The sequence below is a fragment of the Anser brachyrhynchus genome (assembly GCF_964034855.1).
Source record: "Anser brachyrhynchus genome assembly, chromosome: 5".
Lineage (NCBI taxonomy): Eukaryota > Metazoa > Chordata > Aves > Anseriformes > Anatidae > Anser > Anser brachyrhynchus.
The window spans coordinates 16,125,343-16,148,982 of NC_137699.1; the positions used below are offsets into that span (position 1 = coordinate 16,125,343).

Here is a 23,640-nt window from a genome sequence, read left to right on the forward strand (position 1 = left end):
AGAGTCCATCTTTCCAGCAGCTGCTTAATGTTCTCCACCTGAACTGGCACACATTTTCCCACACAACCTATTCTGAAGTAGCTATAATAGTCCTATGCTAGGGAATTTGATTTTAGCCAGCTGTTCTGTACTGTCTGAAGGTGCAATTTTCTTGTGCTGTGCCCTGTGTCAAACAGTACCTAACATGCAAGCATGCGGCTGTAGTGCTGCATTAACAGACTTGATTGGACACAGAGACTGAAGACAGCTTTTTCAGAAACTTTGCCTTAATTTTACTAGCTTGCAACTTCACATTTTCTGATTTGGTTCATACTATAGCATCCATCTCTTTTCCATACCTTTGCGGGTCATATTTCTTTAGTGAAATTAAATACAAGTTTGGATTTTTATATCTTGCAACAGCCTGAAGATTGTTTGACTTCATCCCTTACCTTAGGGTGTCTCTTGAACCAAGCCATTTTTGCCTCTGAATTCTTCAGGGAAGTTCATCAGAAAAAGGGACCTTGGCAGCAGTTAGACGCTGGGACAGGAGAAGACAAAACACTAACCACTGGCCTGAGCTGAACCTTTTTTGTGACATAAAAAATTTGCTCTCACTAAAAATATAGAGGCAAACCAGTGATAACACCAACTTCCAGAGCCATAACCTATTATAAAGACTCGGGGAAGTCACAACCCTGCCCAGCTGAGGGTACTTAGACCAGTCTCCAGGGTGGAGAGGCTGACAGAGAGCAGGAGCATGTTCCCAGCCCAGGAAGATGTTCCCAGCTGCAGGGCCCCTAGGACTCACCATACAGCCAAAGCATGTCTCCTTGTCAGCAGAGGAAATACATGATTGTCAAAGTCCGTAAAGAGGTAATTTAATCAGTCTTAATTATTCCAAAATAGTATAGGACAATAGCAGGGAAGAAAAGGAAGGGAAGGAATGGTGAGGCAGGGGAGTGAATTCCTCAGCTTTCAAAGACCTTTGCTCTGTCACATTATAATAGCCATGGTTCGTACCTACCAACAAAAGGATTGCTGGACTTGAAATGTCTTTTTGAGAGTTACAATTGTTATTAATAGGAAATGTTTAAATCCTTCAAGACTTTTCAGATCATTCAAGTACTTAGGTTCCTAATGTTCACATCCATCTACTTCAATACCCACAAGTTTTTAATAAACAGGTAATTCTATTCTGCTTCCTATCTGCACACACCCTTTCTCAAAAATTGTATTTTCCCTGAACTTTTCAACACCACTTTTTTACTCTCTGTCTCTGAAGGCAATCACAAATTTCATCAAGTTCTCATTTCCCCCACTCTTTTTCATTCATCTTGCATTCACTTGTTTTTTTGGTTTTTGTTTTTTTTTTTTTTCTTTCCAAGAACTTCAACTACATTTTATAGACCTGGAAACCTGGAAAGATTGGCCTTTTATCCAGATTTCATGATTCTTATTTGGGCGTGTCCTCTAATAGAGAAAATGATATAAAAGATAAAGAAGTTATCTATAAAATGCATCAGGAGCAATTGCATTTCACATAACATCAATATGCTTCCTTTGAATACACAGCAAATGGGCTGTCAGGTTATGTTAATACAGTTGAATGAATACAAGGGATCTACGCTCCTACCCTTCCTCCATCACTTAAAGGCATTGAATCAGTGTGACTTTCTGACTCCTGCTATTTGTTTCTTGTGCTTTAGCGCTGTAGTAATAAAGACCATCTCAGCAGCAAGAGTGCTTGATCAGAGTGACACAGATAGTAATGAAAATGTTACCTACTGAGCTTTATCAGCCCTGCGTAGCACAGACTTTGCGACAGTGATTCATGGTTTGAAACTCAGGACCATCTGCTCCTTCAGAAAGTTGCCTAGCCAAGGTAAAAGGTGAGGCTTAACAGCTGTACCATCTTTGCTTTCGGAAGTCCATCCAAAGCTGTCCAAAGGACAGCAAAATTCTCACACTAATAAGATTGTGGCAGACAGCCTTCCGTATGTTCCAATATCAGTCACTGAACTCACTCAGCAACTGTCCTTAGTCTTGTCTTGTGTGGGCTGAACTACCTAAGTGAAGTTAAAGGACTACCAAAGTCCTGTTGCCCTCTCTAAAATGCCTTTTATCCGGAGGCACCCGTTGCAGTTCTCTGTCTGACTGAAGCTGCTGCCACATTCTGCAGACGCAGTGTGTCTCCTGCAAGAGGTACAGAGGCACTGTTTCTGGTTCATAACTTATGCTGCTTCTATGGAGATACTGCAATAACCACTGTTAGTGATTTATTCTTTTGAATCAGTTTCCTGACCTGCAGAGGTCATGGAGAATATGTCAAATTGGATTCAAATTTGCTCTTTTAGTTCTCTCTCTCTCTCTTTTTTTTTTTTTTTTAATACAGAAAACAAGAAGAACAAAAGCTTCCCTTTTTATTATAGGTAATGGTGATTATTTTTTCCATAAGTTGGATAATAAAGGCAAATTTAGGAATTCCATATAACAAAAAACAATCCTGCTTTCAGGGCTTCACCTTTCCTTTGTAAAAAGAACATTGATAACTAAGTGAACTAATATTTTTTCAGGGTGAACAGGTAGCAGCAAGGCTCTGTCACTAATATTTTCCAAGAGTCGTAAGAAATGTAGTTTTAAGGTCTAATTTTAAACTGCAAGTGCTTTGCTCTGAAAGAAGGAAGGAAGGAAGGAAGGAAGGAAGGAAGGAAGGAAGGAAGGAAGGAAAGAAAGAAAGAAAGAAAGAAAGAAAGAAAGAAAGAAAGAAAGAAAAAGAGAGAGAGAAAAGGAGAGAGAAAGAATGAAAGAATGAAAGAATGAAAGGAAAGAAAGGAAAGAAAGAAAAGGAAGGAAGGAAGGAAGGAAGGAAGGAAGGAAGGAAAGAAAGAAAGAAAGAAAGAAAGAAAGAAAGACAGAAAGAAAGAAAGAAAGAAAGAAAGAAAGAAAGAAAGAAAGAAAGAAAGAAAGAGAGAAGAAAAGAAGGAAAGAAGGAAAGGATGTTGGTAAAGACATAAGGAATACTGAAGAGCTTTGGAGAAACAGGTGCTTCATATTCTTTGTTCTGGCATTTAGCAACTTTTTATGTATGTGTATGTGTGTTTCCAAAATTGCTACACAGGATAGCATTGCTTATAGGAGTAGATTTCCAGTGGGATCTGAAAAAGACAGGATGTTAGAGTCAAAAGATTAGTCTCTAAAAAAAAAAAAAAAAAAAAAAAAACATAAAAGAATAAAACTAGTGATGCAGAAAAATTTTGGTTTATATGCTTTCCCTTTCTAGTACAGATATTTTTATTTATTTATTTATTTTACATAATACTTGCTTTGTTATAACTTTAAATTTCTTGATGAATGAAGTTTCTATCTCACTCTCTGGGAGACTGCTCTTCACTTTAACTGCTTAGCTTGTCCAAAAGCCATTTTGTAACACAGTCGTCTTGAATCTTTATCTTTTTTATTGCCCTTCCTGTTTTGATCTGCATGCTCTAATACTATACAAGCGATTCCTTTAGGTTATTCTTTCCAAAATCTTTTCTTTGCTTACAAAAGCACAATGTATTAAATGAGGTGGAATACTACATTGACTAAAATTATGTGAAAAAAAGGTCCAGGTGTCTACTGACTTCTAAAAACATAATAATCTAAATAATTGGAGGTAAACCACTGTTTCTAAACTATTAAGTATCACCAAACCTGGAGATTAAGGAGGTTATGCTTCTTATGAGAAGAGCAATGAACTCTGCAGATGCTGACTGTAGACATGCCCCTTAACAAGAGAGATGAACTGTCCAACGTGGTTATTATGAGATGGTGTTTTATTTTCCTTTCTTTCTTTTCTTTCGTTTCTTCTCTTTCTTTTTCTTTCTTTCCTGCTTTCCTTCTTTCCTGCTTTCCTTCTTTCTCTTTCTTTCTTTTTCTTTCTTTCTTTCTTTCTTTCTTTCTTTCTTTCTTTCTTTCTTTCTTTCTTTCTTTCTTTCTTTCTTTCTTTCTTTTCTTTTCTTTTCTTTTCTTTTCTTTTCTTTCTTTTCTTTCTTTCTTTCTTCTTTCTTTTTCATTTCTTTTTAAAAACATGTCTTTTTTTTAGAGATATGATTAAAGTAAACAGACATTGGATGGGACCAATATGGAAGTTCCTAGATTTTTGAGATTATAGACAAGCTCTATGAAAACAAAATAACATAGTTTGAAAATCCTTAGTTCTGCTAGGAAAGTAACAATTTCAAACCATTTTCTCAAGAAAAATTGCCACATAAAAATATAATGAGAGTTCTTTCAGTGTTTCCAAGCCAATCCCAAACCAAGATGCACTGAAAACAGTCATGGAAATGGGCTTTCCTGACAGATTTTCAACATACACTGTTTTCTTGAAACTGATCTCAATTACTAAATGCTTATTCTTCACCTTTTAGAGGTCTACATCCATTATTAAGATTATGGTTGTGATGTGAACTTCCTTTGGGGCTTGCATTAGTGCAGTACAATCTGTTAGGGGGTTAAGAAGTAAAGGAAACACTAAGTGGAAGTGACCTATTTTCTTCCTATTGTTTCAGCCAGCTGGCATGGCCCCAGGTCAGCCACACCACAGACAGCCTTTTCATTTGCTGTCACTGGCTGTGGTATTTCAGGAGCTATATATATATATTAACTCCTTTGTGCTGCTTTGAAGCTTCTCTAATGCTCTAAGACTGACCAGAACTGGATCATGATAAGTGTTTGCATCTAAAAGAGGCAATAGCTGACAACCTAATGACCTCCACATAGCCCACGGTCAGTTCCTCCTATTTGGCAATTGATTTATTTTCTGCCAAATGCATTGACAGTGTGACTTATTTGTCAGACTTGATACTCGCCATAGACCAGTCTGTCCTCCAAAGGTAGAGGACAAATAATCCCTCCTATGGGTTTTGCATGGTCCCAAACAACAGCAAGGAGGGTTAGAAAATGGCCTTTTCTCTTAGTGAACTGAGACTGAGCACCTCTTTTCCTGCAGCAGACAGCATATTGCATTTAGTCTCTTGTAGCAATTGCCTCCAGTCCCTAAGTCATCATGAAAAAGGTAGCTGTGTAGAGGAGAAACCAGAATATAATATTTGAGGATATCTTCATGGACCTAAAGGTGAATGGTAGTGATCAGAGTGGCTTCTTGTTGCCTTGGGTCTCCCTGATGCTCTGCCTACCAGTACATCCAGTGATACTACAGATATCCTGCTCTTCCCCTGCTCCCTGCTACATCTAGCTGATTTTTGCATGGAAGTCAATGCTACAAAACAAATCCCTGTCATAAAAGTGTAAAGGAAAATGAACATGCAGGATTCAGAATGGCAACAGAATGAGAGGAAGTACAAATGCGAACATCTATCACATAAGGTTGTTGTTTGTATTCAGCGGGTTCTTAATTGCTTTGTTGAATACCTGAAGGAAAGCCCTGTCTCTACATGTTATAAATTGTACAGCTGAACAAAGCATAGCCAGTGGTCTAAATCTATAAAGAATTTAATGAGCAATGATCTGAGAGAAAAAAAAAAAAAAGAGAGAGAGAAAAAAAAAAGATGATGAATGAGATTTTAAATATATAGTTCCATAAACATCATTTCTTTTCTTTGGTGAATGTTAACACCAAAATGAATATTGAAAATTCAGGAAGTAATTGGTAAATTTTGTCATATTTAAGTGGTAGTATTTATTCAGATTCATGACTGAAAGGGAGCTATGCATGGAGCTCCAGGTGAACAAGACAATTGCATTACACAGCAGCACACCCTAACAGCCAGCAAAACGCCACACACAAGGGCTGTCGTCACCTCCCATATGCAAACCTCATTCTACATGCCTGGCAATGTATGTATGTGATCCCCAGGCAGCAGCCTGGGGACACCAGCTCTTCCGCAGTCATCTGGTGACACAGTGCTGCCCCAGTGTGTGACAGGACCTGGGCCTTTGCTCCAGGGACATGTCCCTGTCTTGTGCTGCTGCCAAAGGGAGGTGGAAGACAAGATCCCGATCATCTCTTCAGCTGCTGGAGGTGCAGGGAGAAGCAGGAGTGCTGGCCTTGGTGCTTTAGCCCAGCTGCTGAGACATCATCTGGGACACAAGACATGCACACCTGGTTCAGTGCCTAGAAATGATCATTCATACAAAGCAGAACAGACTTGACTTAGGAGAAAAGTGAGACCCCGTTAAGAATAGCTGGTCCACAAGCAACCAAGGAACCCAGCAGTACCATATGGGAGAGTTGTGATAACTGTCCCCAAACCTCAGTCTTGCTTCCTGACAAAAATCTCTTCAGAGATTTTCTCTCAGAAAATTTAATTGTTGAACCCATCACAAAAACCAGCACACTGCTGCCACTGTTTCTAGGTGCTGGCTATACAGTGTTTTCCAAAAATCTCCCACTGAAACAGAAAATTCAGCCACCATCTAATATTTATTTGCTACATAGCATAGATATACATATATCTACATGTTCCCACCACTCCTACCCTTCTGCATGCAGAAGAGCCCAAACACAGCTGTTGCACAGCTGGGGAACTGGGCATGGACCAAGTTCAGAAGCCTGAAGGTCTGCAGGAGCATCCCAGCCCTTTGCCTTGGGTGACATCTGTGATTTTACCTAAGCCAAACTCCTGTATTGAAAATATGCTGCTACATACACGCTGTTCTGCCTCCAACATCAGGCCTTTTACTTGTCCTCCAAGAAATACTGAAACAGTTTCACCGGTGTTAGGCCAACATCAGGCCCAATAAAAGAAGTCTAACTGAAGAGCAAGCATAGCTCTTCATGCAGAGGAGCATACATCACCTTACTGAAGCCATAACTGCTCCTCAGCTTTTCTGAAGAGAATAGACAGAGGACAACTCCCTGAGCACAAGACAGGTCAAAATGCCAAAATCGTTCATCCTGTGAATGCTGCTTCGTTAGCACTTCGGGTGCCACTGCTTGCCACAGCCCCACCACCGCATGGTGAGCAGAAAATGAGAGCATCGACCTCCCGCCGCCCCGCTTCACCCCCTTTGCCTTCACACTGCCACCATGGGAGAGCAGTGGGATGCCTGGGGCCTGCCACAGGACCTGGTCCAGCACTGCGGGTGCTGGTGCTGGTGCTGGTGCTGGTGCCAGAGCTGATGCCACTGGTGCAGAGAGCAGTTGCCTGGCAACTCCTGGCTCCAGCTGCATCTGAGCAGAAAACAACGCATCTTATCTGCAGCGGAGCCCATTAAGGAGGCTCAGTAAATAAAAACTGAAACTCAATCAGCCACGGGAAAGAATCGGGTGTGACACATTCCTCTCTTACCCCCATCCCTCAGCTTTTAAGCCTCTGGTGGGGCAGCTCAGCACACCGCGCTGGCTTTTCCTGTTGATGTGGGAGGTGCACAGCTCTGACCCCAGCCAGCCAGATAATTAGAGCCACAGCACAAGCAAGAGCTGGGCTGAAATAACAGGCAAGGTGGATAAGCGCACGGTTGGGATTTAGAGTTAATATCCGCTAGAACAAATTAAATCTTGTTTGAGTGAGTGGGTAGCTGGACCGTGGTGCGAAGGGGGGAGGTTGGCATGTGAGAATGGTCCGGTGCATCAGCCACGCTGAGAAATTCGCAGATTAGGAAAAAGTAGTCCGCCGCAGAAAGGACTAAACACCATTCTCTGATGAAACAGGGAGGAACCGATGTTAGGGATCTGACACAGAGAAAAAGAATGTTGAACAGCTAGGAGGAAGGCTGTGAAACTGTGACATAATAGCTCTGCTGAACGTTATATAAAGATTTACTATATACTAGGCATGTACTGAAGCTGACTGATTTAATACAAACCTCAGTTCCGTTCGATATCTACCAGATAATGACATATCCTGAGGTAGAAGCATTTGAAGCCTTTTTCAAATCACTGGTGAACCATCTGCATGCATGTCTCTTTGATACATTCCCTGAGTTTGTCGTATTGCAGAGTTACTCTTTTTCCTCTTTTATTCCTTTTTCCTCATTCCTCTTTACTAACAGCAGAGATCAGACCATCTTCTATGAACTTAGATTATAGAGTTATTTTAAAAGCTTTGGAAGGAGCTGCTTTCTCACCACTTCTTCAGAAGTAACTTCCTTGGCAGGTGGGTGTTCCTAACAGCCACACATGAAAAAAGCCCTTCTCCTAAGCAAGTGCATTTGGGATCAAATACCAAAAACTTGTTGGCTATAAGATACACTGGAAAAGAAGGGGAACAAAACCACCATATGAGTTTTTCAAATGAGATTAGTTGGGATCCAAGTTAAGTGCTTGGCTAGAGTGGAAAGACCAAGGGGAAATATCACTGCAGAGAGGCAGCAATGTGCTTATCTTTCATAAAGTCTGTCCTAGAACATGAGGTGCTTGTGCACAGCATCGCTAGTAGCGCCCTATACATTGCAGTCTCTCATCTGCAGGAGGAGCGTGCATTAGCGAGATGGCTGAATAATGTAATACTCAAGTTTTATTGTCCAGGGTGACTAGATTCCTAGTTTTCTGCATAAAGTTTCATCAAATACTTTTACTGGGTAGAAGGTTATGTTCTACTGAGGCTCAAAAGCGAAAGTATTGGGCAATTCCTTGCAGATGAAGCTACTGATGCATTCTGATGAAGCCTGGCACTGTTTACAGCCTTAATGAACAGTGGGGTCCTGGAAGCTCCTTTCATTGATTCACTATGACATTGGAGAAGACCTTTAATCTTATTTTCTCACTTGGTAAAATGAGGATAATCACATTTGTCTTCGCCATGAGGCACTAATTAAAGTTAGTTTCTAAAGAGCTTTGGCGTTGTTGGATAAATGATAGAATAAGTTCTCATCCATTGGATTTATTTGGTGTTTTTTCCTCATTAGTTAGCAACCAGTGAATGACCATCCAATGTGAAAGATCCTGATTCAGCAAGCTCCTTCAGCACTGTATGGTCTTTAAGGCTGCAAGAGTTTTAACAGACATGAGCGGAACAACTGATAGGAACATACACACACAGGCCGTGACAAGTCAAAATGATGTAGCTTCCAATTAGAGCCCAGAAACAATGCTCATCAGATTCTATATAAAGGCTCTACATGTGACCTTTGGGGACAGTCTTCTGCTGCCCAGTCACAGAGGGAATGTTACTTGGGGAAGCTGCGAAATGAATGACAGTACACAGAATAGAAATTGTAATTAGTTCACTGTACATTTCTCTTATGTGAATAGTGAAGTTCAGCAACATCCATTCATTATACAGGGCTTCAGCTGGTCCTTCAGCCAGTCCAGTTTAATATAATTCATATGATTATATTGCTGCTAAAACTTCTTTCTTGATGCTAAATCCAGCAGTTTACAGAGAGTGACCTGAGAAGGAGAGCCCTGATTTATCTGCAGGATATAGATAGCCATACCCTCCTTAGAAAGCACATTGACACTTTGACATTGCTTTTTAAGCAGGTTCTGTGAAGAATTGTAAGGGAGCAAAGGATAGGAGAAATAATATAGTCTTACACAGCACTGACTGTGAAATACAGACCAGATTATGAATTAACTGAGGATTTGGGTGGTTTCTGTGAACTATTTCAAAGTGTTTTATGGTAACAGACATATTTCTATTTTGAAATACTAGTAACTACATGACGTATAATACACATAATAGAAAATGTGTTCTGGCTTCACCACATTTTTCAGATTTTTCTTGTTGCAGAAGTTTTTGTGCACTGCTTTATGGAAGAGAGGGAGCTGCTGTGCTGCAAGTTGTCTTCAGCAGGTGTTCAGTTCACACTGCATGTTAAAGAGAACACTCGGGATCTTTATAGTGGTCTTTCTATGGTCTCTACAATTTTTTGGAGTTTTTCTAAATCATGTTGAACCCTGAAGCTTCTGGAAATTAATCCTTAGTTACTCACTGCAGTAGTTTAACTTCTCAAGGTAGTGATGCCTAGATGAAGTCAACTAGTTAAGAACATTTCCAAGAAATAGGTTTTTATATGAGTGTATTTGCATGTGAAAAGCATCTCTGTTTTGATTTTCTCCTTTCTTTTACATATCCCTTGAAACCTCAGGTTCAAAAATGTCTGAGGTAGGGGTGAGATCTTCTTTTAAATATCTGCAGTGCAGAGCCTGATCAGGATTTCTGGACTGTAGCCGAGTGTAAATATGCAGTGATACACCATTTTCTTCAGAGGTGATTTCAGCTGCTAGGTCCGTGTGGGATCTGAAGCCAGAAGTAGACGCCCTTCTCTTGTGAAATCTGCAGAATAAGCACACAGACTCTTTTATGTAATAAACATATGTGTAGCAGATATGGTTACTACCTGCAACCTGATGGATCAGAACCCTATGTGCTGAAAGGTTTGCTGTGCTGCACATGCAGGGGCAAAGAGACTGTCTGTGTTACAAGCTTAGAAAAGGTGCAGTTGTGACCATGAGAAAACCAAAAACTTCTTGACACAGAAAACACCAAACCAGCAAGCATAGGGGTATCTGAACTAGTGGGATCTATTAAAGACTACTGGGCTTTTTATGATTATTTTTTCTAAATAAAGGTCTAAGTGTAAGTCACCTGAGAAATCACACAGCACAATTTCATGTCTTAACAGATTATATGGCCCAAATGGATAATAATAACAATTAATTATATTTATTATTGTGGTGATAAACAAGTAGGTTTCAATATTCTTCCCTACGTTATTCTTCTAAGAATTTCTGTGGTTGGTAACATTCTGAGCCATACCTCCTGTATTTCGTTCTCTACAGAAAAGTCTTCTTTTAAACAAAATGTCTTTTATACAATTGCATTAGTTCAGAAATGAAACCGCAATATATTAAACTCAGATTTTAAATTGCCAAGGGAATACAGAGATTCAGGCTTTTTATTGTCATTAGTCAGAGACAATTTGTACAATTGTTCTGGTGAGCAGGGATCCTGAGCTAGATGGGCACCTATATTTCAATAATAGCTCTAGCATATGAAATATATCCCAGGGATTTCTTTCACTATCCCTCTTGCCTTTCACACTATTAGTTTGTTTCTATTGGACAGTTGCACAGGAAATCTATAAACCTCATTATTCAGTCCTTGAAGGAAACAACATTACATTTTGACACTTTTGTTACTCCAAGGGTCCCACAGTCTTATTGTGGAAACTGAATTGTAAAAGGTCTCTAAACAGGAAAAAGCCATGTGGTTTGCAACAGAAATAGCAGTAAGTCATTTTTCTGTCTTTCTCTTCCCACATCTGGAAACCAGAATGGAAAACAAGCAATAACTGTTCCCTCTGGAAACAAGCATAATTCAAAGTACTTTGTGGGAGGCAGACAGTCATTATGCCAGTGAGTGCTTTGAATTCTACCCTGGAATCTCCATCATGTTTTTTAGGCAAAAGGGTTTTCCTATTACAATGTCCAGCGCACAAAATAAATAAAAAAAAAAATAAGTAAAAATTAAAAAAAAAAATAAAAAAGGTGGCACTACCCAAGCATTTCTTTCTGTAACAAAAAATATTTTTTGCCCAACTTTCCCAGTACTTCTGACATTTAGCTGTTATGTTACTCTTTAAACAGATCCATTATTTGCTATGCCATTTCTATTGGTAGGAGAAAGCTCTATTGACACTAGGTCCATCTTCCCAGTGAAGTTGGTCATGCTGGTGTTCCATTCCAGTCCACTCTCTGTGGGGAAACAAGCTGCTTTCTCATTCTCATGCTCTATATTTGTACATAATTGCAACCCCTATCTGTCCCAGAAAGGATTCCAAAAGTCTGGTTGATATTTTAGTGGTGTTTATTAGTGGAATGTATTTAGTGGAGTGTTTTGCAATTCTTGCCAGGAAAGGTATCACTTCAAGTTCAAAACTTCATAATACAATGAAAAAAGTGTGTGTGTGAGAGAGAAGGGAAGTATTGTTTTACTTGAGCTGTGCAAGTCCAAAGGAATATGCTTTCTGTTGGTCTAAAGTGTCATTGGCTGTCTACTAATTTCACTGAATCTGCCATATAGAGTTCATGTTTTGGGTTTGAATCTGGGTTTTCTGATTAAAAAGTTATTTCTGAAGAGAAGAAAGCTTTGGGTAAGCCAAACTTGGAGAATATATGCCCTTTCCACCTAAGACTATGCTAATCAAATCACGTTGGTTATCAGCCTAAATAATCCCATATCTAGTAAAATATTTACGTAAACACTTACTCAAAAGTTATAAACAGCATTGAATTATTGTTTTTATGTTTTTTTTTTTCATTTGAGAAAATGACGTAGCTTTGAAAATAGATGAGTTAATGAGATGTTTTGGATCAGATTTATGAATTCAGTCTTATGGGATCTATCAAAGGACAGGAAGCTGCATGGGAATAGTGCAATGAAGACTCTAACTCACTTTACTCTGACTGTGAGATCATACATCATCTAAAACACAGCAGTAGTAAATGGTGAAGTACAGTATACAGACAAAGAAAGTGACCTTCGAGTTTTCAGCTGAAGACAAAGCTACACAATAACAACAAAAACAAACCATGAAAAGATAGCAGTGAGATTAAGTTGATGCTCTGCTTTAGCTATGATGACCAAGCAAGCTTGAAACTGAGTACATTATCTACACTGCAAATGAAACTGGTTCAAGGTCCCACTAAAAATAAAATAATAATAATAATAATAATAATAGTCTTTTGATAAGTTAGAATGCATAATCTTTTTTTTGTATTTTTTTTGAAATGATCTTCACTGTATGTATTCATTGGATTCCTTCACAATCTCACAGGAAAAAAGTCCCCCCTACTTGTTGCTTGTCAGAAATGGGCTATTTACGATAATACAGAAGACTTAGCTGACATCCAGCAAATAAACAAGACTGATCTGGGAATTAACTGTGTCAACTGTTTCAGGTAGATCTCTTAACTAAGCTGTGAACAAAATGGAAGAATTTTGGAACAGAAGAAATTTTGTGTAATAGTGTGTTGATTTCTGAGAGGTGTTGCCCTCTGTTGTGGGAATTTCATCTACTTGGCTCCAGAGTATTGACAATCTGCTGTCACCCAATTAAGTTTACAGCTAAGTGAACATTTTTATTCCACAGTACTTCTCCCTTGGGCTTGAGGAAACGTGGATTTAATTCTCTGCCTTCTCCATGATGAATCTGCTCAGAATTTTTGCTGTACCTTAGCCGTACAGAAGAGTCATTACATATTATGTGTCTGGGAGTGGATTTTACAGAGCGAAAATGAGCAGTTGCATACAAGTGTCCAACAGGCAGCAGAGAGAATGAGAGTCCTTTGTTGGGCCTGAAGTCAGCCTGTACTCTCACAGGCTTTCCCATAGAGTCTACTGTCGTTCCATAGAAAATGAACAGGGAGCATAAGGACTGAACTTTTCTAGTACACTACAATGGTAGGAATACCTACACTAAACAACTGTAAGTGGATTCAAGCGGAAAAGGTGCAACATTTGCACAATCCCTCAGAATGTGTATTGTCAGCCCAGTGGTGAAAAGTTTCTGTGGTTTAAGGTGGGGCCATAAATTCAGGGTAGATAGTGAAACTTGGGGGGGAAAAATAGGCTAAGCATTGTCTATCTGTAATATAGAAATGTTTGGTAAGCTGGTAGCCTGCCTCTAAAAATGAATCGTGCCTGATGACTGGGGAAGACAGGCAACGCTCATACAGAATAATTGTGTAGCCCTGTAGCAGACCAGAGATGCAACTGGAAAAAGCCAGAGAAAAAAAAAGCCAATCTCTTCTGATTTGCTCATGGTTAATAGCCCTGCTTCAAACTGGAGGTCAGACCAGATGACCTCCAAAGATCCCATTCAACCAGATAGTCTATTAATTCTCTATTAATTAAGCACAAAGACTGGCAGAGCATGTCACTGCTCCTAAGCAGGTCAATTAACTTCTTGCTAAAGTGTATGAAGTACAACAGTGTACTTGCTGTGTTTCTCCTTTCTCCGTTATGCACTTTGGAAGGAAAAGGGAAGCTTTTCTGACGGTCGTGGTAGCCTAAAGGAAATTCAGTCCCTGGACTGTGCCACAACCCTCCTTTAAAATACAGCCCAAGGAGAGGTGTGTTGTTTTCTGTAGACTGCTGTTTTGATCTCTCTTTAAACTCCTTGCTGGTCAGCTTATATGATGATCAGGGAAATGGAAAAGACAAGAAGAATGCTATAATTGGTTAATTAGAAAGGAGAAGACATCCTAGGCTCAACAGGCATAACAGAGAAGTCAGTGATGAAATAATTACAAAGACAACTACAAATTATCTTTCAAAGCAGGCATGGAAAGAAGATTGCACTGCTGTGTCCTGTGCTATATCGTAGCCTATCTTTCAATAGGCTGTCTTTCTACCTATCTTTCCACTGCCATCTATCTGCTTATGCACTATATATTTGTATGCTGTGGGTAGTGCAGTCATCTGAGGTTTAAAGATGCCCAAGTTTTTAGCATAGTATCCAACTCTTCTTTTCTTAATTTTTTATAATTTACTTAGCTATGCTAAATAAGACTGGTTAGACAACCTTGACTTTGGTTGCCCTCTTACTTCTCTACAGGGCAGTCTGCTGCCTTGGGGAAGGCTAAAATAATGTGTCCAAATTTATTTACACCAATTTGTCTTGCAGTCTGAAACTTCTGTAGAGAACAATTTGGAGTCAGATTTCCAGAAAATAAGCCAACAGGTTTGTAAGCACGTATACTTATGCTTACCTCTGATTCTGAACATTTATACAGCAGGACAGTTTTATGGGAAGATCTTTAGAGGCAGAAATGAGTGGCAGGTATCTAGCTCACAATGAAAGACTTGATTAGAGCTGCTTGATATTAGTTTCTGTTTAAGCCTTTGAAAATCTCTTTCTTAATAGCCTAATTCCAACTGCCAGTTGTTATTTACACTTGTGCCTGTTCCCCTCTGAGTGCTAGAACAAATGTTCTATGCTGTGAATTTGAGATTAAATAAATCAGATATGATAATCAATTTGCAGGCAAGGCAGTACAATTTGTGCAGAATGAACCCACATGCCTGAAGAGATGGCTTAACAGTAGCTCCGTCACAATTTTTTACAGCAAGAAAGCAAGTAAAGAGCTTGCAAATAGAAGAGCATACAGGCCACATAGAGATGCACCCATTCATCCACACTGTCAGCACTCCCGCTCCTGCAACTTGTGTTCCAGGTTGCTGAACAGGCAGAGAAGAGCAGGTAGCTCTGCACCAGCCTGCCCTGCTCACAACAAACTGTCTTCTATTAGGAGCTTATTTTCAGGATCCTGCCAAGCAGAAAAGGTAATCCATGCCCATTTTATTGTCCTCTGGAGACATTATAAGTTACCGGATAAATATTTCTGCCACATCTAACACTACACAATCAAACTGTAAAAGCAATGACATCCAAAATGCACAGTAAGTAAGATTCAGTAAGACAGGAGCTGCCAGAGTTCCTAATACTGTTTATAAAGTGCACCAAAAAGGAAATAAACAGTAAGTCTCTGATATTTTTCCTTTGCCAGTGCATGCAGGGCAGGAAGTATACCTACTCATAACTTTCAGAGAGGTTTCATTTTGTTATTTTTTACTGTTGCTCTATTCTGGTGTACCCTTGAGAGGTCCAGAGCTGAAGTTAAATATAAGTCAAGTGATAGTCGTTCAATAATTTGTGTCTAAATGAATAGGTGCTCTAGACAAAATTAAACAGCCTGTGGCAAGATTTTTATGTAAATACGTGTACTGATCCATTGTATATTCAAATAGTATTCATCAAACCAGAAGGAAGAATGAACACAACTGTCTTCATGCTCATATGCAAAAGGTAACTTATTTAGGACAAGATGATGTTGTGCAATAAAAAGATTTATTGTGTGACTAAAATGAAAATTAAATTCCTGTTAAAATATTTATGTAGATGTAGCTGAAATATTCTGCTTAGAGATAAATCAAAGAGGCCTTTGGCATTTCACAGACATATAATTCCAACATTCTTCTGCTGCAAATTTAGTGCTTACAAGATGTTAATGGCAGTTCAGTTTTCAGGACAGTCTCTGCAGACTATTTTTGCTCAGCAGGTGGTGAGGATTTGCATCCATATTTCAAATATACTTCTATCTCATTACTGGCTTCTTATTTCTTTGTGATTTATATCTCTATAAAATTCTGGCATGCACAATGGGGAATGGGATTTGAAAAAGGCAAATTCTGCATAATGTGAACATTTATCATATTCTTCCTTGATTTTCCCCTATTTTTGAGAGACTTGGTGGAAGAATGGCATGGCATGCTTAACCAAAAAAAAAAAAAAAAAAGAGAGAAAAGAAGAGAAAAGAAAACGATGAGACTTTTCTAAAATCAAGCACTTTAAAAGAGTTTTAAATATTGGGGTATTTTACTCAGATATTATATGCCATGCTAAGTAGTAGTATTATTTGCACTGCTACCTCCATTTGACTAAACTGTGATCTTTAAATAATATATGTACACTAAGTAAGTTCGCTTGGGTAACTGTTAATTTGTAAGAGTTGTAATCAGTACAAATTCAGTAAGTGTTTTTTGTAATAGGGCTGAATGTAATGAATCGATTTGGTATTCATACAGATGTCACATGTAATTTCAGAGCTGTTACACTATAATTTTGTAGCACTTAATAGAGATTATGGTGGTGGCAATTTTGTCACTGTAGATAAGGGGCTTTTAGTGCTTCTCATAAATTTCCAGCTCCCCCTTTTCAGGTGTTTATGATATAGTACAAAGCTAAAATCCTCAGCCTAATAAAATCAAGGTATAATTGATCAAACCCTGAATAACAGGTAGGTCCAAACAGCAAAATTTCAGATCTCTAGTTGAAAGAAAAATGTACAGGCTGAAGGTTTTGGTTCAATCTATGATAAATGCAGAAAATCAGAACTCCATTAAGATTCTGGAAACCTCCTGCTTCCTCTGGTTGTCCTCCTGCAGGCAACACATGGTATTCACCGAAAGGGTTTGCTGGCCAGAGCTTGTTGCATGTCGATTTCAAATCCTTCAGTCTTTCTTTTGAAAAAAATTTATTTTTTTTTAAATCATTATAATACCTCCTGTCTCTGCTTCTACTGTGGAAAGGGAATAGCAGGTTTGTGCATTCGGATTCTTCTTTTCCTTGAAGCAAAATTATTGGGAAACACTTTCTATTCTGATGGAAAAGGGATCAGTTATATACCAAAAAAAGTAATAACATATTTATACTTGGCACTTATGGCCTTTAGCTTTTTGGCCTGGCATTGCAGGTGAGCTGGAAAGACATCATGTGCAATACTTATGGAGAACAGGTTTTCACTACATTTCTTTTCACTTGGTTTCCATGCCCATAGGCTATTTTCAGTGCCCTTAGATTTTTATTTGTAGGCTAAGATCTGCAATACATATAAGCTCTTAACACATGGTCTGCTTTTTGTGCCCTATGCAAGCCAGGTTCTGCAGAACAAATAAGATAATTTTATAGCTTGTGACACCCCAGAAAATCTACATATTCAACAACACAAAGGAAATGTAAGATGCTCTACACTGCTCATGCCATGTATTTATATCCTCAGTTAGATAATCAAGAAAACAATTTTCTTCTGCCTTCTCTTTTGAGATGAGTAACCAATAAGCACTGAACAGCTGAGGCTAGAAAGAAATTTCTGGTGTATTTTTCCCTACTCCAATGGTAATTAAAAAACAATTTTTGATTTAGTATCAGCTTGAATTGAAAGCTTTTTGAATGCTGTGAAAAATATCCCACTCTATTGGCACTCAGTGAAAGCATAAATGGTATAGGAAGTTGCTGGAGTTTGGAGGCATATGCACATAGCTGTCTTTCTCATATAAATAAAACAGTCAGGGTCTTGTTGAAAGCTGTTACAGTTTGAAGTGGATTATATGCAAACTGTAATTTCAGACAGAAGCTTAAGTTTTATGATTCCCATTCTGGTTTGACAGCACTGGTTTCTTGCACCATATACTCACAAGATTTTAAATGTGTCCAAACTAAAAATTAAGGATACCATCAGTTTGAAATTGAATGTGACCCAGAATCAAGCCTTTTTTCTCATAATATTCAAATCTGATGATATCCATAGACAGTTCCAGACACTAAGTATTATTCTCTGTTCATGTGCTAGCAGTACTTTGCCCTGGATAGAAATAAGCTTCTCAGTGTTATGCCATTAATCCTGAAGAACTAATAAATGCTTCATGGTGTGTTGTGAGATACTCAGTCAGAATAGATTTTGTCAGGGAGTGACCAGGGGGTCCCAGCTAGTTGTGGCTAGCAACATATGAATGTGTAATTAATTTTTATCAGTACATAATACTTCAAGAATAGAGTATTCTTCAGTAATGTTTTAATTTGAGCAAGTCTTACTGCTATTCAGAATAACTGGTAGATACGATGTAAGAAAACTTTATGAGAAATGGTCTACTGTATTGTTCACCAGTCTCCATTTATGCCACTCAGACTTAAATTCTTTCCCACATAGTACTTTACATTTACATTCTACATTATTTCTAAAATTAAATTAAATTCTGTCATGGACAACAGTATTACAGTATTACAATATGTTTTAGAGAAAAAAAAATATATATACATATATATACATGGAATTATTTTGCTTCTGCAGAAAGGTCTGTTACATTGAGCTTCCTGTCCATGGCAAAGAAGTCAGAAATTGCTTAGGGGAAAGCAAAAAGTCTCTTCTTCTTTCTCAAAACCCCTGCTACATCTCCTTTCCAGAATTAATCCCATGGGAAAAAAAGTCTGAAAGTATTCAGAACTGAAACTTGGATATAGTGCCATAGTGGTAAACCTGGGACTCATCTTCTGTCTTCGCAAGAGGGGCTGAATCAGTCAGCTACAGGAGATTTAATGAAACAAATAATTGAGCATAGTCTTATTCAGGTTATAACCTATGGGAAGGCCCAGACAATCAGCAAACTGCCAGTGCATTGGTTGAACTATTAAGGAAAAGATTGGCCCAAGCTCAGTGAGAGAGAAGAGCCAGCACCACCCGGGCTTTCTGGTTGTGAAAAGGCAGCAAGTAACAAGTGCAAGCATCACTTCCCACTCTGTCAGTCATGGTGCTTCTAAGCCTCCACTATCTCCTCTCTAATATCCTGGAAATATGGAACTTTAAGGATGCTTTTTTCATCTGCAATAGCAGTACATTTTTCCTTCACTACTGATTAGCATTTACATTGTGTCGGAATATGTAGTTGCTAAGACTATTTAGTGAATATATGTGATGAATCTAGGAAGCTCAAAAATATGCATGGGAAATTATAAGTTGAGAGCTGTTTGATTGACACAGTTGGAAAAATGGGAAAGAAGCACAACATTTTCAAAAAATGTGCTAATATAATAAAACATAACATGGCTCACGGTGCCAAGCTCTGAGCAGGGTGTATTCTTGACTTGTGAGTACAGAGCGCTTCTTTTCCCAGGATCAAACAGAACCAAGGTAGAAAGGTGGTAATCATTTAACCAAGGTGGTTAAATACCTAGACCAAGACTAGTGCATTTCTATTCAGCAAACAGACTGCACAACAAACTTCCTGTCCTGCTACTGACCTGACATCTCTGAATTGAGGGAGATGTTTTTATGGTGCAAAAGATCTAAGAGGCCTGACACAAACTCATATTTAAAGGCTTGTGTAATTCAACCACCAGTGCTACTCTGAGGGATTAAACAGTGCAGGTTTTTGTCTGTTCATACACTTAGATCAGATTAACTGAAAGGAGAGAACAAAAAGATGAATACATTCTTTTCAAAAGCATTAGCATCCATTCTCATTGAATATTTATTATTTAAAAAAAAAATCCCAAAAAACTGAAAAGAAAAAAAAAAAAAACAAACTTTGAAACATCTGATTATGAAGAATTTTGTGAACTGGATGTTTATTTCAAAGTTAAAAGCAAATATTTTCTTACACTGTTTTCAAGTTGATCAAATAGCGTTTTATAATGTGTTGTTCATAATGTTTGCTCCAAGGTAAGTATGTTGTTTTCATGTTTCTATTTCAAATACAATTATATGAATAATTTAAAGTAAAAGTCCTTTTCAGTTTCAGAATAGAGCCAGAACTATGACACTTAATGGGTTTTATGGAGACACACAGGACAGATCACAGGATTCAAATTATGGGTGGATGTAGCTCATTCAGAACAATCAGGGGAACAAAAAGGAATTTTATTAAGAAAATTTATATTACAGGTCATAAAAACTTGAGAGACAGGTTTCCTGAATGTCTGTGTGTTCATTTCCTGAATGCATAATAACATTTAAAACAAGAAAAAGCTGAATTTTGAAATGTACTGGCTCAGTGGATCACAATTTTGAGAGCATATGCCTTCAGTTGGAGAGCCTTGGACAGTTAAGGACAGGTTCATTAACAGGCAAGAGAAGGTTGCAAAGTAATTAAAGCAAGATCACAATCAAAGGAAGTAGCCAAGTTAGACAGCCCACTAGAATCTAAAATTTCTTTTGCCAACTATTTTCTTTCAGTCAGAAAGGCAATTTACTGAAATTTATGCAGAACAGTTTATTTCCACAGACAGAAACTGACATTTTTTTCTCTGTTCAAGATTAGTAACCAAAAATGTAATCCTTCAGCACAGCTTCTTTATCATTTCATCCATTAGCTGTTGAAGGTAATTGGTCGATTAGTAGTGCCAGATGGGATTCCAGTGGGGAATAGGAAAATAATTCTCCTTATATTTACTTCCACAAAGGCATGTATGTGTGGTAGAATCATGATCCCTATTAAAACACACAGATGTCTTTGTACAGGCTTGTAGATCCACAATCTGATCATGTTCATAAAAATGCAAACATAAACTTACTCTCCTTGGCAGAGTCTATCAAAATTTATATAGAGATTGGGACAGTGATCCAAGTTGTTGTTTTCTTCTTTTTTAGTGTTGACATTCTATTTGTCACCATTATTTTGAGCCTAAAAAGAGAAACACTGAATAAAATTTATTGAATATGTCCTTTCAACCCTTCCCTACTTGAGCTTTTATTTCTTCTTTTGATTACTTTTGTGTGGTAATAAAACATAGGTTTGGAAAAAAAAAAAAAAGTGTTCTGTGAAAAAAACACACCGTATCTAGATGAAAAAAGAAAACTTTTGAAATTTGCACATACACAGAAACAAATGGACAGACTTTTCCAGAATGAGCTATTGGATAAACCTAGTGAAAATAAATTTTTGGAATGTGATGTAGAGTATTTGAATCAGGCTACTCTTTTGTGTTTGTGAATCAGTCAACGTCATAATCAGCACATCATTATACAGTAGTAAGTGATTTGAAGTTTTTTACTATAAAACAGTAAGACTTTGGTAGCTAAACAAGATTCCCAGCATTTGAAATATGTCATTTGGTGTTCAGTCTAGACAGGGGTATCTATAAGGCATAGGAGATGCCCTACTATATCTGGGATGCCCACAGGGTTTGGGCAGATGTGAGATGGGACTAATAGGAGCCCTGCACACCCCTGGAGAGGTGTCTCTGGACACCCAAAGGCACATCAGGTAGCAATAGATAGTTTCGTTTGGTCAACTTACAGGAGCGTCTGCAGGCTTAGGGCACTAATGCACAAGTCACCCTTGATCCATCTGACACTAGATATCAGCTTGCTCATACAGCAGCAAATTCATAATGTTCATTTGAATTCCTGTCTGTCCATGCTCTTTTTGAAAAAAACTACTATTTCTTTTGTAGCAATTCACTGAAAGTCACTGCTTGACAATGAATTCATATATTTCTTTATGCAGGCATGCAAGCTTTCTGTTGAAACAGTCCTTGAATTTCTCCATCTAATCCAAATCATTTTAATAATTACCTCTCACTCAGCTTTTCATATTTAATTTATATTTTAGCCTCAACTCCATGTCACTCAAGTGTTTCCTTCAAAGAGAAAATGTCTTGCTGGGAAGAGACTATTTTTTCTCTTCCTCAGGCCATAATGTTCTTTAAGCATTTCCATAATCTGATATTCTGCAGCTAATGTTCATTTACATATCTGCAGAGATCGTGGTAGGGAATTCAACAGAGCTTGCAGCTAAGTCATACATTTCCTTCAATCACGATGGAAAAGAAATTGATTGTGGGATAAGGTACATTGCCAGTCCTCAGGACTATGCCAAATGCACGCAGAAAGTAAGTGGTTCCCTAATTTTGATGTATTCCCTCACCTGTGAAACCTGATGCTCTGCTCAGAGAAGCCCAGCAAGGTTAGAGGCCACCTGTCATGCAAAGAGGTTTATAATTGCTATTGTATGACACCAAAGGAACCACTGGCCGAGCTCTTTATATGCATGGCAAGGCATGTGCCTCCCTAGTGTAACTCAACTGGTATGTTCATTGGCAGAGGCGAATTTTTCATCTGCCATCTATGATAATAATCACAGATGGTGAAATTTGTGTTACTAATAAAGAAATTATAAGAGGAATATATGCCATTTATTACAAATGTCATTTTAAAAGGCAGCAGATATTATAGTAATATATCATTTCTTGACCCCAAAGTCTATTATTGTGTATGCTAAGAAAAGACATTTCTATTCCTTCAGGCTTTCATAACACTGTGCCATTGATTTTAACATTAAATATGATTAGTTAGCATTTTGTTTCTTTCCTATGGCCTGCTGCCAAAAGATTATTATTTTTAATTTTATGCTTAAAGTAAAACAAACTCCCACCACACACTCAAAAAGCTCATCTCAACTTCTTAAACTGGATCTAAGGAATCTCTCTATGTTTTTTTATGCTAGCCTCAAATGAAAATTGTTATTGTAACTAAGCAATTGCATTCTTTCTCACTGTCCTCAGAAGGGAGCTGTATCATAGGATCTAGAGAGGCAGCCCAGGTCTCTCCAGAGCTAGGTCTAGCAGATGTTCCTGCAGACGCTGCTGCTCCTAGCTCTGGCTTCCACGTCTCAGGCCAGCAGAAGGGTAGCAAGGGCACTCCTCTATTTCACTGCAAAAGCACCTATTTAGATTACTCTGATTGATAGAGGGTGGTTTAACTTCATCTCTTTGAATTTTGCAGTGTAGCAAATTAGGAAGAGTTCTTCAGCACCAAAATAGATGTGGTATCTCTCAGCATACGTCGATAAGAGGCAACATCTTTAGCTGCTACAGCATTTTATTTCCAAAGTGATTTATGCCCCTGTGTAACTCTCAGGGAGAGAATTCAACTGTTTGTGATCCCAGAACTAATTCTGCACCAGCAGTTCATAGATAACACCCTCCACTTACCTCCTGGACAGCCTTTGAAACAGTTCATATTCTGCCACAGCAATGTAGCGTCTACTTATCTTATTTGTGGATGCCTATTCTCTGTAAAAAAAAGCCATACCCTCTTTTTCCTTATACATCTTATAAACAGATAGAGTTGTTCTCTGCATATACAATGTATTGAAATCCCAAGAACAAATGAGATTACAGATCCTGAAATTAATGCTGAGGAAAGCAGCGTTAAAATTAAAAATCTCTACTGATAGATTTTTTTTATTACTAATTACTATTTTGAGCAAGCTCTCCATCAGCTAGAGCTCTCATTTCAAGGTTATAGTCAGGATTTGATAAGTGAATCCATCTATCCTACCAATGTGATATATTGCTAATTTTCAATCTGAGATAATACAGTCTTTTGGAAGGAGATTGGAATCTAGGTATTACATTCTTTGTCTTTTG

The 23,640-nt window shown here is 38.2% G+C and overlaps 1 protein-coding gene across 6 annotated transcripts in view; it reads left to right on the forward strand.

Moving 5' to 3' along the window:
- LOC308196094 (uncharacterized protein) overlaps window positions 1-23,640 on the forward strand; it is a 596,499-nt gene that overhangs the window by 432,672 nt on the left and 140,187 nt on the right. The window contains exon 9 of one of the 6 annotated variants that reach the window (XR_013952065.1): window positions 1,689-2,170. The exons of the other annotated variants lie outside the window; for them this stretch is intronic. The gene's annotated coding sequence lies outside the window, so the exon portion shown is untranslated. Of the gene's footprint in view, window positions 1-1,688; window positions 2,171-23,640 lie in introns of those variants that run through there. 6 annotated transcript variants of the gene reach the window in all.